Consider the following 16,046-nt stretch of genomic DNA (forward strand, 5'->3'; position numbering starts at 1 on the left):
CAGAATATCTTTCAAGATCTTGATTCATCTCCATAAAATATAAACATCAAAGTTTGCTTAAGGGTAATAACGCAGTTCAGAAATAGCTCGTCATTGTTTCACTCCGCTTTTTGTTGTGTCCCTGAAGGAAGCCGCTAGGTTGTTTGTTTGTCATCCCACAACGTAATGAGTGTAGTCTTACTATTTAAATAACAGTGCTATTTTTTCTTCACGAGCAGCAAGTTGATTTAAATTGACCCTTTCTTGTCCTGAGGTTTAACCACTAACCATTAATACCATTTCAGCAGGAACACTCCGAGGAATTGGAAAGTTTGTTTTTGAAAATCAAGATCAAAATCTTATAATTAAACTGTATATTCTGCTTTATGGCTGGAAAAGATTCTTTTTTTCTAGTTGGGTATCTACTCAAGACCGTCGAAATCGTAATTTTTTTTCTCTTTCGGGAAAGTGAAATTAAATGCTGTCACATTCAGTTACTTCCGAATTTTCTTCAAGTGTATCATTCTTGGTGGGGAGAATAACGTTATTTCCTATTAATAAATAAAGGCTGATAGTTTCTAAAGAAACTGTTTGGGGCTGCGTCGGTGGGGGTAACGAAATAATTTGAATATATCAACAAAGTTGAAATGATAAATTGGCCACCGTTACGATTATAAAAGCTGACGTTTCGAGCGTCAGCCCTTCGTTGAACTTCATATATTCATCATATCTGATTTATCATCACGGGTTTATTACGAATCAACTTAACGGCCTGCTCCCAGTTGGCTTGTTAGCTCAATTGGTAGAGCGCTGCACTAGTATCGCAGAGGTCAGTAATTCGAATCGCGTACAGACCTGATTTTTTTCAGGTCTGATTTTCGCTATTGCATAAATAGCGCATTCTACTGCGAGGATCGTGCATCATACGTATCTATAACCGCAGTTCAAAATATATGAACTTCATATATTCATCATAACTGGAAATCATGTTTCCGAAGACCTAATTTTCAAAATCTTGGACCCCTCAGAAGGGGAACAATTCGATCTCCAAACCCCCCTTGATCTAAATCCTGGATCCGCCCTATTTACATTGTTACCTCCACCGACGCAGCACCACAGTTTCTTTAGAAACTTATACCCCATGCAAATAGGGATTGGTTGGTGTTTGTCTAACTCTGAAAATTGTTTGGAATACACCAGACGCGTTATTCCAAGCACCAAGCTAATGTGATCCAAAAACAAAATCATTGTTTATTAAGCACTGCACTCTCACGTCGATTTAACATATTTTTTCAGCTAGAAGCCCAGCGGTTTGTACATAAATTAAAGCTAGAGTTAAGCGAAATTTGAGCCAAAGAGAGGGGGTTCAGCTTATAGTCAAGAGTTTTCGAAAAAAAAAGAAGATTTAGTGCATTTGAACAACACCAAATGGACATGTTTTCATTTAGAAACCGAGCTAAGTCGAGAGCGCGAATGGACAGAAGTCCGACCGCTTTGGGGTCTCATCCTTGTTAAAATCCTCGACAATTGCAAGGAGTAGCCCTGTCGCTGTCTTGTCTTGTTGATATATAGGAACAAGCAATTAAAACTATACGATGCTCTGGGTAGATTTCGCAAACCGGAACAACTAGTTGTACCTTTCGTTACACAAAACTACTGTATCACATTTAAGTGTTCACTCAATCTTGGTGACATTTTAATTGGTTAAGGTGTCCTCTTCATGGAAATTAAAGGCGGGCTTTCGGACCCAGAAAATGTTTCCTTTTCCCTAAAGGTGGCAAAAGTTTGTGAATTACGTTGAATGAAGGTGTAACTATAACTGAACTGTACAACCGCTTGGCCGTGGAAGGTCTGCGTACAAGATTAGGTTTCTCCTATACAGAAGTGTCGTTTCGATAGACTAACAAATACAAACGTTTTATTAACATTTCTCCGGGACCAAACTTGCTTTCCCTGAATGAAGGTGTTCCCAAATCAATGGTGTTCTTTCCACGGCAGAATGGTAAAAGAAAATGCAAATGTTTCTGAAGAATGAAAACCAACTCTCTTGAGCCCTTTAAAAATGTCTGTATATTTAGTGTTCACCCAATTTTGCTTGAGGAGAATGGAACGTTCTTTTATTCAACACAGAGGTATCCATCTACTAACTTTTTATAAATTGAACATTTTTCTAAAACCGAACTTGTGCCCCCCCACTCCTCCCTTTCCCCTCTCGGATAGGCGTCCCAAAGAAGAATTCCCAAAGGTATTGCAGTTTGAACATTTTGAGCCCTTTCGTGAATAGCCTTTATTCAGCATGCATTAGAATTTATTAAAAAACATTTTTCACCTTGTCTTTACGGCTAAGTCGTTCTTACTAAGAACGGATCTTCTTACTGTAGCATTCAAGATCAAGGACCGGTAAAAGGATTCAATAGCAAGGTACCACATGTCGGTAATTTTGTCCGTTCTGTTACTTGGTTAAAAAAATATCCTATTCACCATTCAATTACGTATTCCTTTTTTCATTGTTTGTCACAAAGCTGTTCATATCATTTATAACACTACCTAACATGGTCTACAAAATCTCTCCCTTACTTTCAATCTTGAAAAAAAAAATTGCCTAGCCTCATCGTGAAATAACATGAATCAGGTCTTTTCAAAAACTACCAGAAACAAAATAAAAACAAATCACAGTTTCACGGGTACTCTTTTTTTCTACCTATGTCCTGATAAATATCGTCGTTCATTCACAAATCCTGTATGTTGAAGTCAGCGTATCTTTTAGACAATGAGTGACATTAGGGAGGGGGGAGGGGAAACAAACCAGTCAAACGTCAGCGCATGTGCAAACGCTGTCGTAGCTAGGCGCAACTCTTGGCGCATGTTTTGGGGCTGCTATAACCAGGTTGCCCCTAGAAAGCTAACCAAACACACTCGCCATTAAGTCGAGATGTTTTACTTAACAATTGGTTCATGCTTTAGCGTGCACTATCGAGTTATGGAGCACGCGGGAAGTTTGGAGAGCACGAAAGAAACGTAAGAGTTGCCCGAGGCGATAGCCGAGGGCAACTCTAGCTTCTTGAGTGCTCTCCAAACTTCCCACGTGCTCCATAACTCGATAGTGCACAGCTGAAAGCATGAACCAATTGTTTTAGAACATAGCCGGTGGAATTGTGCATCAAATGCAACGCGAAAAACGGACAACAATATCAGTTGTAGCGAATCGTGACGGCGCTGATGCCGAGTCTCCTTTTCCTTTATTTTTCTCTTTTTCTGCCTCATTTAAGAACTCTAGCCCATGGGAAAAGGTCGAATCATTGTCTTCGTGTTCGGACTAGCAGGCCGAGTTTCTGTTTGTATCCATTATTGTCGCGAAATGTATTATTTTTCCCCGCACTAGCAATGGCAGCTCGCGCGAAAAAAAAAATTTCTGGCGAAGTCGGATTTGCTGACGCTATCAGCGTGCACTATCGGGATTTTGAGCACGCTTACGTATAATGAATTTGATTGCGCGACTCTGCTAGCTATGTTCTAAATGTGTATAACCTTTCTTTTTAAATTCTGAAAACAAACCAAATGGCACATGAACAGAAACAGTTTATCTGTCGTTCTTATCAAAAGCTTACGAAAGTAACACATTTTGGTAAGTACTTGGTGTGATCCTTAATGTATGTTAATGTATGCAAATGACCATGTATTCCCACATGTTCTTATGTCTTGAGGCATAGCGGTATGAAGGATTTCACCAAGTACCTACCCACATTTTACGCCGTGCTGCTGGCCAGTTGAACGTACGCGCTCATGAAATTCTCAGATAAGTAATCAGTGATTTAAGGCTAGTGTTTAAAATAGCTTATAAACATAGAAATTGACGATCGTTTAATTCCAGAAATTTACAGCAGTAAAGCTTGAAAAAATAGTTAACTTTCTAGTAAATGGAATATGAAAACACCATTTCCATACCTTGATGAAATTCATGAAGGTGAACCCAAGTGCAAAATAAACCTAATATTATAAATCACGAAGCCAACATCGTTATCATTATCATTTTTTCGGGCCCTGTCCATTCGCACTCTTGTTAAACTTGAAAACGAACTCTCCTTTCTCCTAAAAAGGAAAAAAAGAGTTCTGCTGTTGCACATTTCAACTCTTTCCTCTCATCCACAACAAATTGCATCCGATAGGGTAATGGGTTCCTGCATACGAGGAGTCGTCATATATGACGTACCCACTACACAACGTCCTCCGTCCAAAGTGAGAGATGGAGGGGGTGGGGAGATCTCTTCTTCAGGGGGGGCGCGTTTCAGTTAAGTAGGTACACCATAAAAATCATCCTATGGAGACTGTTGTTGGGTCGGTAGCCCATATTATATTGGTAATTGTTTTTACCGGATAAGTCGCCGGAAGGCGAAATTGCAGACGATGGGAATCCCGAATTGATGAAGTCTCCTTTACAGCCGTTATTTGGTCTCGCCACGCAAAATGCACTCTTTCCCGGCGGCCCGTCAACAGGTAATCGGCCGGAAATTATAATGCCCGATAAAATACATATATCTTATTAAACTTTTTTTCGTGTATTACTGCTGAGTATTTTTACGAGTTGTGCCGTATTTTCATGATTAACAACCTCCCGCGTGCATCCATTACTCGATGGTTGCACGCTGCATGCTAACCATTTCTTAAGTGAACTGAGAAGACTAAAATTGATGAGGATCAATAAAAAAATGAAAACTTCGGTTTAAAACCAGGGCATAGAAATCCAAGTACTGGATACTAACCAATAACAAAAGAAAAGTGACGTAGAAAAGAAGTTACAATCCAACAAGAATATACGATACGTGGTATTTCAGACTAAAAAACAACAGAGAAAATGACAGCAGAGAAGCATTAGAGCGACAAGCAAAGATCTGGAACAAATAGCACATTTAGACTCTCATGTTTTTTAAAATGAAACCCAACCGATCATCCAGCAAGAATAGGGCTCCAAGCTTTCAAATTTCAAAGTTGGCCTGCTATTGATCTAATTTTTCGAGAATTTTCAAAACAGTGTAGGAAAAAAAAGGGTTATTTAGGGCAAATAATTCGCAATAAGCGGACTTCTCTTAAGTTTACCTGGAAGTTAAGATTATTACGCAAGTCGTGAATGATTTAAATATTAATATCGTAGAGATGGGTCAAATCAAAACTCACCACATACTCTGCGACAAAAAACATGTTGATCCCTATAACTACAACGGATAAAAACCACGCTACACCTTGCATCACCCCAGCGATGAAAACAACAGGACGACAATTAAATGGATTTCTATGAAAAACTAGAAGAGCCAAAAATAAATACAGTCCAAATGGTATCGAATGATCATGAAAGTCGCCGAAATGTCTTATTCTATGCTCTCAGTTTGTTTGTTTGTGGCGAACAAGAGAAAAAGTAACACATTTTCGTGTGCTTTGTTTTTCTAATTACCTCCACAAACCAAGAACCAGCAAAGCTTAATATAAAAAAAGGATTGGCTATAATTGTTGTCATTTAAAACGCTGGTACAAGTCAGTTAACATTGACCCAATTCTTTTAAAATTTAAAATTATACCACCATTTCGTCAGAACCAACACGGACGTTGGAGGGTAACCAACCACACTAAGGCCGAATTAGCTGCCACATATTTTCCCTTCAATTACTTACGAGAACTCAGAGTTTCATCAAAGTAACACCCTCCGCATGATAGGCTTGTCTCACCACCTCGAGCTGGATAGTGTACTGAGAACAATTTTTGCGCCCCACGTGACACTTACAAGTAAATTTTCCACAGCATTTATTAACGAATTGCCCTCAAAGCCGCGCTCTAGATTAGACCCTACGGGATCTTTTACACGGTGGAAATGGTACAGCATAGTATTCACCAACGCATAGAAACAATACACCTGTGAGTCAGCTTAGCTTACCTTCCGTTCTTAACCATTCCCATAATGGCTTTATATCTCGTAAAATGCAACACAGGAATCAGAGAAAAAGGGAGCTGGCAAGATAAGAAAAAGTCCTCAGCTTAACAAAGTTCACGAGCGTCATTCGATAGTTGGAAACATTTTTGACTGCCATCGGTGCTTCTACTGATTAAAAGCTTCCGGTTCTGCGATTTACTCATCAGAAACCTAGGTGCTGAATCACTTTCTTTTTTCTCCAAACCAAACAAAAGTTGCTACCGGAACCACATCACAGTTCAACCATTTCATTCCTAAGATCTCAAAAGAAGTTCTCTTTATAATCTGCCTCACAATTCTTATGATATTAGTTCGGAAAATTTGATATTGGATCAACTAATAAATCCCTATTGATATTTGTCTTTATTCTCATCAGTAGTCTGCTTCATACTGTACTGATATTGTAAGGAGAAATTCTGTCTTGGTCACTCAGTGGCAGTTCAAGAGTTAAACATGGTTTTTCGAACCCTTGTGTTTTCAATTGTAGTGGAGTTCTTTTCCATCCGTAAGTATCCTTGACGTAGGTTTTCTACCCTGACAAAGCAACAGTTTAAAGGTTTCTTTCATGGTAAGATTGATAATATCGCAAATGTGGCTCGAAACTATCTCAGCCACAACTTACCTGCAAACCAAACTCTGTAGCACATTAAGGAAATCATTTATTCCAGTCAGATCCTGGACTCCGTCCTTAAAAGCCACAATAAGGTTGGAGCAATGGCGATGGATCTGGTAAATAGCACTCGCTTCCATCTTTCCCAAGAGATCTTCAAGAATCCCTGCAGTGCATAAGTGAAATCGAAAGATTTTGTCTTCTCAATTATCTTCTGAATTATCAACAATCGTTGACATGCGGGCAAGCACAAGTTATTCCAAGTTTAATGTGGTAAAAATCGCTTCCTACCTCCATAGCAAACTGGAAAAAAAATGATGCCATTAGCTTTCAGCAGAAGAAGGCGAGAGCAAATTCGACGAAAGAGCCCCAAAGATGAGTTCCAACTGAAGGTCCAAAGTTATTCAAGGAATCGTTTGGTTTTTCTTGACTTCGCAATGTGATTGGTTGAAAAAACTGACGCCAACCTCACAACCAATCAGATTAAAAAATAACAACTACTGCAACAGGGTCATTCGCCTTTTCCCGCGCTTAAAAGCAGTTTATTCGTTTAAACTTTCTTTTTGATAATTGATTGGCTCCTTGAGAAATTTTCTTCCCTGTTATTGTCAAAAGCGCAGTTATCCTAAATATGATCTATTTTTAGATCAAAAGGACGATATTTTTTGAGGATTGACCACATTGACGATAACCTTTCTGAGTGCTTACTCTAACGCTCAAGAAACACGATGGACACTTTCACCTTTCCTTTGTGCGCCATGCTAAGCATAAAGCTCCAAAAACAAACAGACAAACTAACAAAACGCAAACGTGTTTTATTCTTTTATGAATCAAACGCTCGCACTCATAGTGCCTCCCGGTTAGCTCAGTTGGTTAGAGCGCCGGATTCACGCACGAGATTAACGTGTTGTGGATGTCCTCCCCAGGAGTGCGATGGGTGGGAATTGGCTCTGAAAAGCCCCTATGGGGAGTGGTCAACTAACGTATGTATGTATTGTAGAACTTTGACCAGCTGCAAGAATTCCAATGCCCCAAATATACAACGCGGCTTTTCAAAACATGCATCCGAGAAAGACACCCTGAAAAGATACACGGAAAGGATTTTAAAACGATCACCACTACACTGCAATAATTAACGACTTTTCACCGAACGAAGTGTGGGTGGTTCGTAATGGAGTATTCAACCAGCCGCAATGCGTCAAAGTAGATATGCACCGCTAGCCACCTATACTGAGGTGAATATTTGTTTAAGAAAATACCAAATCATCTATATAACATAGCACAAAAAGATGATTTTAACTCACTTATTCCTGCAAAGATTGCAATATTTTCTGGCGCACACTCCACCCACGTTGCTCGGGGTGAATAACAAAGATTATTAAAAACTAGATCATTGGATAATGCAATTCAAGATTTTTTATTGGCTTAGCCATTATGGTATATCAGCCAATATACCATAAGCTACAAATATGGTAAGTGTACGAGTCAGCTTAAAATTAAAAGGGAGCTAAAAATTTAATAAAATTTAATAATTTAATTTAACGTTTTTAATAAAACAATTATTCCACGAGCGCGCGTTGGATATGAGATGATTATAGCCAACTCGGCGCTACGTGCCTCGTTGGCTATCTATCATCTCATATCCAACGCGCGCTCGTGGAATAATTGTTAAATAGTCGGAGTTCAAGCGGCCAATCAGAGCTCACCTTTAACGCTATCCACTGTTTTGGTATAAACTAATCGCTACAATTAACTTCTTCAACTAATGTCTTACTTATTTGTACACCAATAGTTCTTACCCCTTTGAAAAGGTCTCCGTCGATGGCTATAGTTGATAAACATAGAGAAATAAGAGTTCGATATTTTCTGATTTTATAGATTAAATATGACAGATCAATCAAGAAACACTTTCACCAAAAGTTTACCTAATGCTTGTATTTGAAAATTTAACAAAAATTGTTCCAAGATTCTTACTTTAGGATCTCCGATCTTGTCCACATCAAATATTTCAGCTTGGCTTATGCTGTGATCAAGGCATTTATGATATTGAAAAGAAAGAGATTGTCAGAGTTTTCATTAAGAAATCTAGTAACACGAGAATATTGAAAGTAAAAGGGAAGGTACTCACAATAATATCAAGCAGCTAAGTGATGAAAATAAAGAAAAGTGTCTGTTAAGGAGGGGGGGTGTAAGTTGATCAAATACCAAATTCTCCAAACTAACACCATAAGAGTTGCAATACAGACAGTATGGAGAATTATCACTCAGATCTTGGGAATGAAAGGGATACGCGTTTGCTACTTATTTTTAGTGTAATTCGTACTTATTTCTTGTTTTACGTTTTCATAACTTCTTTGTTCGTACTTTTTGTAAGTTTACAGGTAAAAACGAGCGATAAGTGAGTTTGGTAGCGTTTTTCCTCGTCAGTTACACCTTTTTTGCACGTTTCTCATACAACACGTCATTTTGCGCCCCTTTTGAAATAAGCCAGTTTCTTTTTACGCATGATCGCTTTTTTAAGTCAGTTTATCCACAGTCGCGCTCGGCACAGTTCTCTGTTTTAGAAATATTCCACTTATTCGCTATTGCAGTTGTCACTGTAGATATTTTTTTCATTTCGCTTGGTTTGTACTCTTTTTTCTGTTTGTAATTTGTTTATCTTGGTTAACTTAGCTTTGTTCATAGCTTTAGTTTCAACCAAATGCTGCTGCCGAGTAACAATAGAAAAATTTCTCGGTTAGACGAAGAGTGACCAGCATCTAATTTCTCCTTACCATACCATTCCAAAATGAAACTTTAAGGTCACACGAATAAAGGAAATGATGGGAAACTAAAGAAGCTCTTGATTGTTAAACAAGCTCTCCGTGTCAGCACCTTAGAAAATGTATAGAAAACAGTATGAAGAATATGAGTACTGATTCTGGGGTGTGTAGGGTTGACCTGTGAATGTTGACCTGTGAATGTGTTAAGAAAATCTGACCTACCACCTCTCCATACGTCCTTTTATAAAATGCCTACAAATGAAAAAAAGAAAAAATGACACATCCACAAGATCTGCCGCCTCTTTCCCTTTCTTATAGTGTTTTGCTTTTCTTTTGTTTGTGCAATTGCCTAAATTTTTTGAGCCCTTCTTGCGCAATTCCGTAGGGACGTAAAACGAGGATTACTTGGTACTGTTTTTCATCAATTTCTGGAACATCCACTGGTAAAAGCAAATAGCCTTACTCTAACAAATACTGCGACCACAACTATGTTGATGATTAATGACACGAACAGTGCAATGGCTGGAAGGAAAAAAGAAAAGAGGAGAAGGTTACATATGATGACAAGGTATATTACTGTAAACAAGCAACTCCCACGGCTCCCACAGACATAGTCGGACTGAAACAATGTTGAAATTAATCCAGGACTGGAATTGTTTTGATTGTGCGCTTGTACATGTATACAGCCTCAAAAACCAAAACTAAGGTAATTTGATTGATTGAGAGATTTTTAGTCCTGCGGTGATCTCGTTGGTGTGGAACACTTCTATCACCTTAGAAACTTATCATAAGCAAAACTAAAGACCTTTTCGAAAAAGAAAACCCAGTGCAAAGGCTAAAATCATAATGAACGAAAGAGAACTAGTGTTAAAACAACCAGCAAGTTGTTTAAAACGTCCATATCATGGACCATCTCTTCTACTGAGTTTTAACCGCTAATCCCATTTCGGAAGGAACACTCTGAGAAACGGGAAAAGTTTGTTTTCGAGCATCAAAATCAAAATCTTACAATTCAACTTTATTTATTACATAGGTACTAATGAAATACCAGGATTTTTCCTTTACTAAAAACTCATATCTTCATTGCGCTCAGTGAAGATACTATTTTTATCTTTCACGTGTGAGGATATTGGTGTCGCCATAGTTACTAACATGATAAGCCAATTACAAGAGACCTATTACAGATTTTTTCTCTTCTTCATTAGAATGTTGAACTTTTGAAACAGAAAATATATTAAGTATTATTGTCTTTATTTCTCCTTTATAACTTTTTATCCGAGTTTCATAGCATTTTTGTGAGAAGCATTTTCGACAGGTGACTACTCAAATTGCATTATTTTGCTACTTTGATAATGAATAAAAAAAAAGTTGTTTTATGTGGAAATTTCATCGGTATCTATAAAATAAACAAGACATTACATGGCCACTTGGGGACACAAATTTTATCTTCTCGCACTGAAAGTATCTCTTACCAATGAGCGAAGCGAACTCGTGAGAGACACAGCACTCGAAGTTAAATTCGTTTCCCCTCTATATGATGCATCATGGCCGAGGAATATTCTTTTTTTTTCGTTAGATATCTACTTGGGACCGTTGAGATCGTAATGTTTTTTTTTTTTTTTAATTTCGGGAAAGTGAAATTAAATACTCTGTGACTTTCAATTACTTCTTTCTTCAAGCGTATTATTATTGAAGTGTAACGTTATTTCCTATTCGAGGCTGGGTTTCTCTTTGTTATCAACAGAAAAAAAAACCTAGAATAAAGTAAAGCAACGATCTTTGCAAGTTAGCTGCAACTGAACTTTCAACACCCTAACATCAGTTTGCGTATTCTCCATACTGTTTTCATATATTTCCTTAGGTGCTTACAAGAAGAATTTGGTTCAACAATCAAGAGCTCATCATCATCATCATTTATTTATAATTGTTGTTACTACAGAAAAACATATATTTAAAGTCGGACTGGCCCGCATATAGCTATGCTAATCTAGGCGGGCCAGTCCGTCAATAGCTACAGTCTACCGTTACCTTATTACTATCAATATTAGTAAAATAAAAAGAAAAGTAAGAGAAGAATTTGATTTAATAGATAATATTTTGCTTGTTTCTTTGTTTCTCTCTCTTCCCTTCCCCTACTTCTACTACTACTTGACATTTTAATTTAGCTTAGAGATGATTTTGCGAACCTGAATGAAAGAGTCTTCATCTTCGAGTACACTTAGTAGTTAGAGCTTCATCAAGTTGGGATCATTTCCTTTATTCACGTGACCTTAATGTTTGATTCAAGAGTATGATTGTAAGGAGAAGTTAAATGTTAATCACTTCAAAGGGTTGAAAGGAATAAAAAAAGAAAAAACCAAAAGTACACATGGCTCTTTTTAGACTAGGTTTACACTAGAGGAGAGTTTTCCGGATTCGTAAATGTTTCCGGATACATCAATTTCGGAGTATTCGGATTCGTAGGCGTTTACGCTGAAAGGATATTCGGATTCCTGACCGTTTACACACAACGACAACTCCGGGAACATTCCAAATGGAATGCTTACCAAGTCCAGTGTTGTTTCGTCGTTCGATCGACAAAGTGAAAATGCCTCTCCCAAAAAAGGCTAGAGTAGATCCAGATGCCACTGAGACAAATTTGAGTTGGACAGATGCCAAGTCATCTACGTCGTCGGCGATTAAGTGTGGCTGACGTTAAACTTCCTTGCAATAATAATTTGCGTTTCCTAAGAAATACTGCGGTACACAGGATAAAATTTTCACCTGGACCTGCAAAAAGATTAGGCAACCGGAGACCACCAGCAATATTAGCACCAGATCCTCCATTTTAGTTTCACCGCAAACTCAAAAGATTGCAGGCGGAAATAATATCCGGATTCGAGAAAAAAAGCGCTTACACGACAAAACTTTCTAGATTCAAAAGTTATTGGATTCAAAGTTCCCACTTTAAATTCCGGATTCAAAATCTCCGGAGACTCGACCAAACCGGGGAGCTTTTATTTTGGATTCGTCCACTTTCGCGTAAACGGCAAAATCAATGCGGTACTAAAACGTTTAGGATTCATCACGAATCCGGAACGATTTCCTCTAGTGTAAACCTAGTCTTAACAGGATTGAGAAGGGGTCTACGTATGTGATGTGACTCCGTGCTACGGAAAACTGTTCGAGGAAAATTATTGGTGCTTTACTTTGATTATAAATTTATTACCTAAACAGCTCTGATGCAGCTCATTGACTCTGATTGTTGTGAAAAATTTTTAAGAACAGTAAAACTTCCTAAAGGAGACATTTTCAGGACCCAGGCAAATAGAGATTGGTTGGTGTTTGTCTGACTCTAAAAAAATGACCTTGGAATACGCTGGACGCATTATTCCAAGCACTTAGCTAATGTGTCCAAAACCAAACTTATTTTTCATTAAGCACTCCACTCTCACAAGAACATCAGGTCGATTTACCATATTTATTCAGCTATAAGCCGAGCGATTTTTACATAAATTAAAGCGAGAGTTAGGCGAACTTTTAGCCAAAAAGTGGGTTCAGCTTATAATCAAGAGCTTTCAAAAATAAAAACTTCAGCGTCTTTAAAAGACACCAAATGGGCATGTTTTCATTTAGAAGCCGAACTTAGTGGAGAGTGCGACTGGTCAGAAGACCGAACCGCTTTGGCGTCTCATCCATGTTAAAATCCTCGACAAGTAGTAAAGTGCACACTCAATCGTCAGTGACATGTTGATTGGTTAAGGTGTCCGGAAATTAAAAGCGGGCTTTCGGACCCAGAATATGTTTCCTTTTCCCCTGAATAAAAGTGACAAAAATTTTGCGAATGAAGGTATCCCCTGATCTAGTACCCAGGTTATACCGTGTGACTGTAACTGAACTGTGCAACCGCTTGGCTGTGGAAGGTCTTGGTAAGAGATTAGGTTCCAGTAACAAACTCCTCCGATACACGTGTCCTTTCGAGAGAGTTACAAGTGTAAACGTTTTGTAAATATTTCTCCGGGACCAAACTTGTTTCCCTTGCATGAAGTCCTTTCCACGGCGGAATGATAAATGAGAATGCAAACGTTTTTGAAGGATGAAAACCAGCTCTCTCGAACCCTTTTAATGTCTGTATATTTTGCATTCACCCATCCACTGACCTAAACATGAATTGAAAATTTTTCCATGACCGAACTTGTGCCCCCCAACACTCTCCCCTCTCGGATGGGCGTCCCAAAGAAGAAGCCCAAACGTTTCGCTGTTTGAATATTTTGAGCTCTTTCGTGAATAAACTTTATTCAGTATAAATTAGAATTTATTAAAAAAAACTATATTGCACTTTGTCTTAACGGCTAAGAATGCATTTCCTCACGGTAGCCTTCACGATCAAGGACTGGAAGAAGGATTAATTCGAAATCAAGGCAACATTTGTGGGTAAGTTTGTCCTTCTTGTTACTTGGTTAAAAAAATATCTCATTTACTATTCAATTAAGTATGCGTTTTTTCCTTGTTTTTCTCAAAGCTGTTAATACCAATTATTATAGCATTACCTAACATGGTCTTTAAAATCTCTCTCTTACTTTTAATCTTAAAATATTGCCTGGCTTCATAGTGAAATAACATTAAATAACAATGCATGACAAGGCCTTCTGATTGAGTTACACGCTTCGTCCCCCCCCCCCCCCCCCGAGCCAAATAAACTCGGAACAACGTCAGTGTGAGATGCCATTGGAAATAGTATTATCGTCTTCTTGAATACTGTATTGAATCGCATCAGGTCTTTTCAAAAACTGCCAAAACCAGAATAAAAACAAATTAAAATTTGAAGGGTACTCTTTTCCCTACTTATTCTCTGTTAAATATCGTCGTTCATTTACAAATCTCGCATGTTGAAGTCAGCGTATCCTTTAGGTAATGAGGGGAGTTGGGGGAGGGGAAAGGAGGAGAAACAAACCAGTGAAATTTCAGCGCATCTGCCAACGCTGTGATGGCTCGGCGCAACGATCGGCGTATGTTCTCAGGTTATTATAACCAGGTTACCTTTCAGAAGAACTAACCACACTCGCCAATAAGTCGAGGTGTCTTACATGGGTATAACCTCTTTTCTTTAATACTCAAAACAAACGAAATGGCACTTGAACAGGAGCAGTTCGTCTGTCGTTCTTATCAAAAGCTTGTTAAGGTACCACAATTTACGCCGTGCTGCTGGCCAGTAGAACGTGCAGGCTCAAATTCTCAGAGAAGTAATCTCAGTGATTTAAGGCCTGTATTAATAGCTTATGAACAAAAAAAGTGACTCGTTTAATACCAGAATTATATTCCAGTAGATCTTAAAAAAATAGGTAACTTTCTAGTTAATGGAATATCAAACACCATTTCATACCTTGATGAAATCCAAGAAGGTGAAGCCAAGTGCAAAATAAACCTAGAATAACAGATCACAGAGCCTTTATTATTATCAATATATTTTCAGGCCCTGTCCATTCGCATTCTTATTAAACTTTCCTTTCTCCTAACGTAAAAGTAGAAAAATAATTCTGCTGTTGTAAATTTGAATTATTTCCTCTCGTCCACAAGAAATTGAAAACGGGGAGTCGTCATATATGACGTTCCCACTACACTACGTCATCCGTTCAAACTGAGGGATGGACGGTGGGAGAGATCTCTTCTTCAGGGGGCGTGGTTGAGTAGGTACACCATTAAATCTTCCTAACGGAGACTGTTATTTATTAGGTTTCCCATAATATATTGGTAATTGTTTTTACCGGATAAGTGTGGTTAAAAGGCCAAACTGCAGACGATGGGCGACTCAAATTGATGAAGTCTTCTTCGCAGCCGTTGTTTGGTCTCGTCACGCAATGTAAAGAACTAGAACGTATTCAGGTAAGATCCATGAGAATCATTTGTCCTCGTATGCAATACGAACAGGCCTTAGCTATTATGAATCTTCCAGCTGTGAAAGACCACCATGAAAATATGTGTACAGCAACATTTCGCAATACAATGAACGATCGTCGGTACAAATTAAGCAAACTTTTACCAGCCCGCTATGTCAGCTCTCATAGGTTAAGGCACGAGCGTACCTTTGCTTTGCCACTTTGCAAGACAAATAGAATTAAAAACAGTTTTTTTATTGCTTCGGCCAGAATAGTCAACAGCCACAAATAATGTACAAGTTCCCTCTTACGACGAACTATGTATTTTTTTAATAATAAGATGTATACCTATACATAGTAATTTTTATTTTATATCTCTGAACACGCAGTTCAGTTCATGCTGCGAAGTATTTACCAACAAAGTATCTATCTGTCTATCTATCTATCTGTACACTCTCCCCCACCATCGGCCGGAAATTATGGTACTCGATAAAATACGAGCTGTGATTGGACAAGTAGTCTTGGCGCGACTGGCTCAAAAAAATATGAACCGCGTTCTGATTGGCTACACTTAAAGAAAGGAATGTAGCTCCGATTAAAGCAGACGCCGGTGGAGTAGAGTGCGCGTCACGTGAAAAGAACATGCAACAGTGGTGTAGGAGACTAAAATCGATAAGAATAAATAAGAAATTGAAAACTGAACCTCAGTTTAAAACCTGGGCATAGAAATCCAAGCACAGGATACTTACCAATAACGAAAGAAAAGTGACGTAGAAAAGAAGGTACAATCCAACTAGAAAATAGTAACCTGTGTTACGCGGTATTTCGGACTGAAAGACAACAAAGAAAATGACAGCAGAGCAGCATTAGGGCGACAGACA

At 38.3% G+C, this 16,046-nt stretch overlaps 1 long non-coding RNA gene across 1 annotated transcript; it reads right to left on the reverse strand.

Moving 5' to 3' along the window:
* Positions 1 to 13,947: 13,947 nt before the first annotated feature.
* Positions 13,948 to 16,021, reverse strand: LOC148719152 (uncharacterized). The gene is made up of 3 exons (XR_015994226.1): positions 15,915 to 16,021; positions 14,673 to 15,157; positions 13,948 to 14,079 (listed from the first exon to the last, which is right to left on the reverse strand). It is a non-coding gene; the product is annotated as an uncharacterized LOC148719152 (long non-coding RNA).
* Between the last annotated feature and the right edge of the window lie 25 nt (positions 16,022 to 16,046).

The sequence above is a fragment of the Stylophora pistillata genome, chromosome 12, assembly GCF_964205215.1.
Source record: "Stylophora pistillata chromosome 12, jaStyPist1.2, whole genome shotgun sequence".
NCBI classification, from domain to species: Eukaryota; Metazoa; Cnidaria; class Anthozoa; order Scleractinia; family Pocilloporidae; genus Stylophora; species Stylophora pistillata.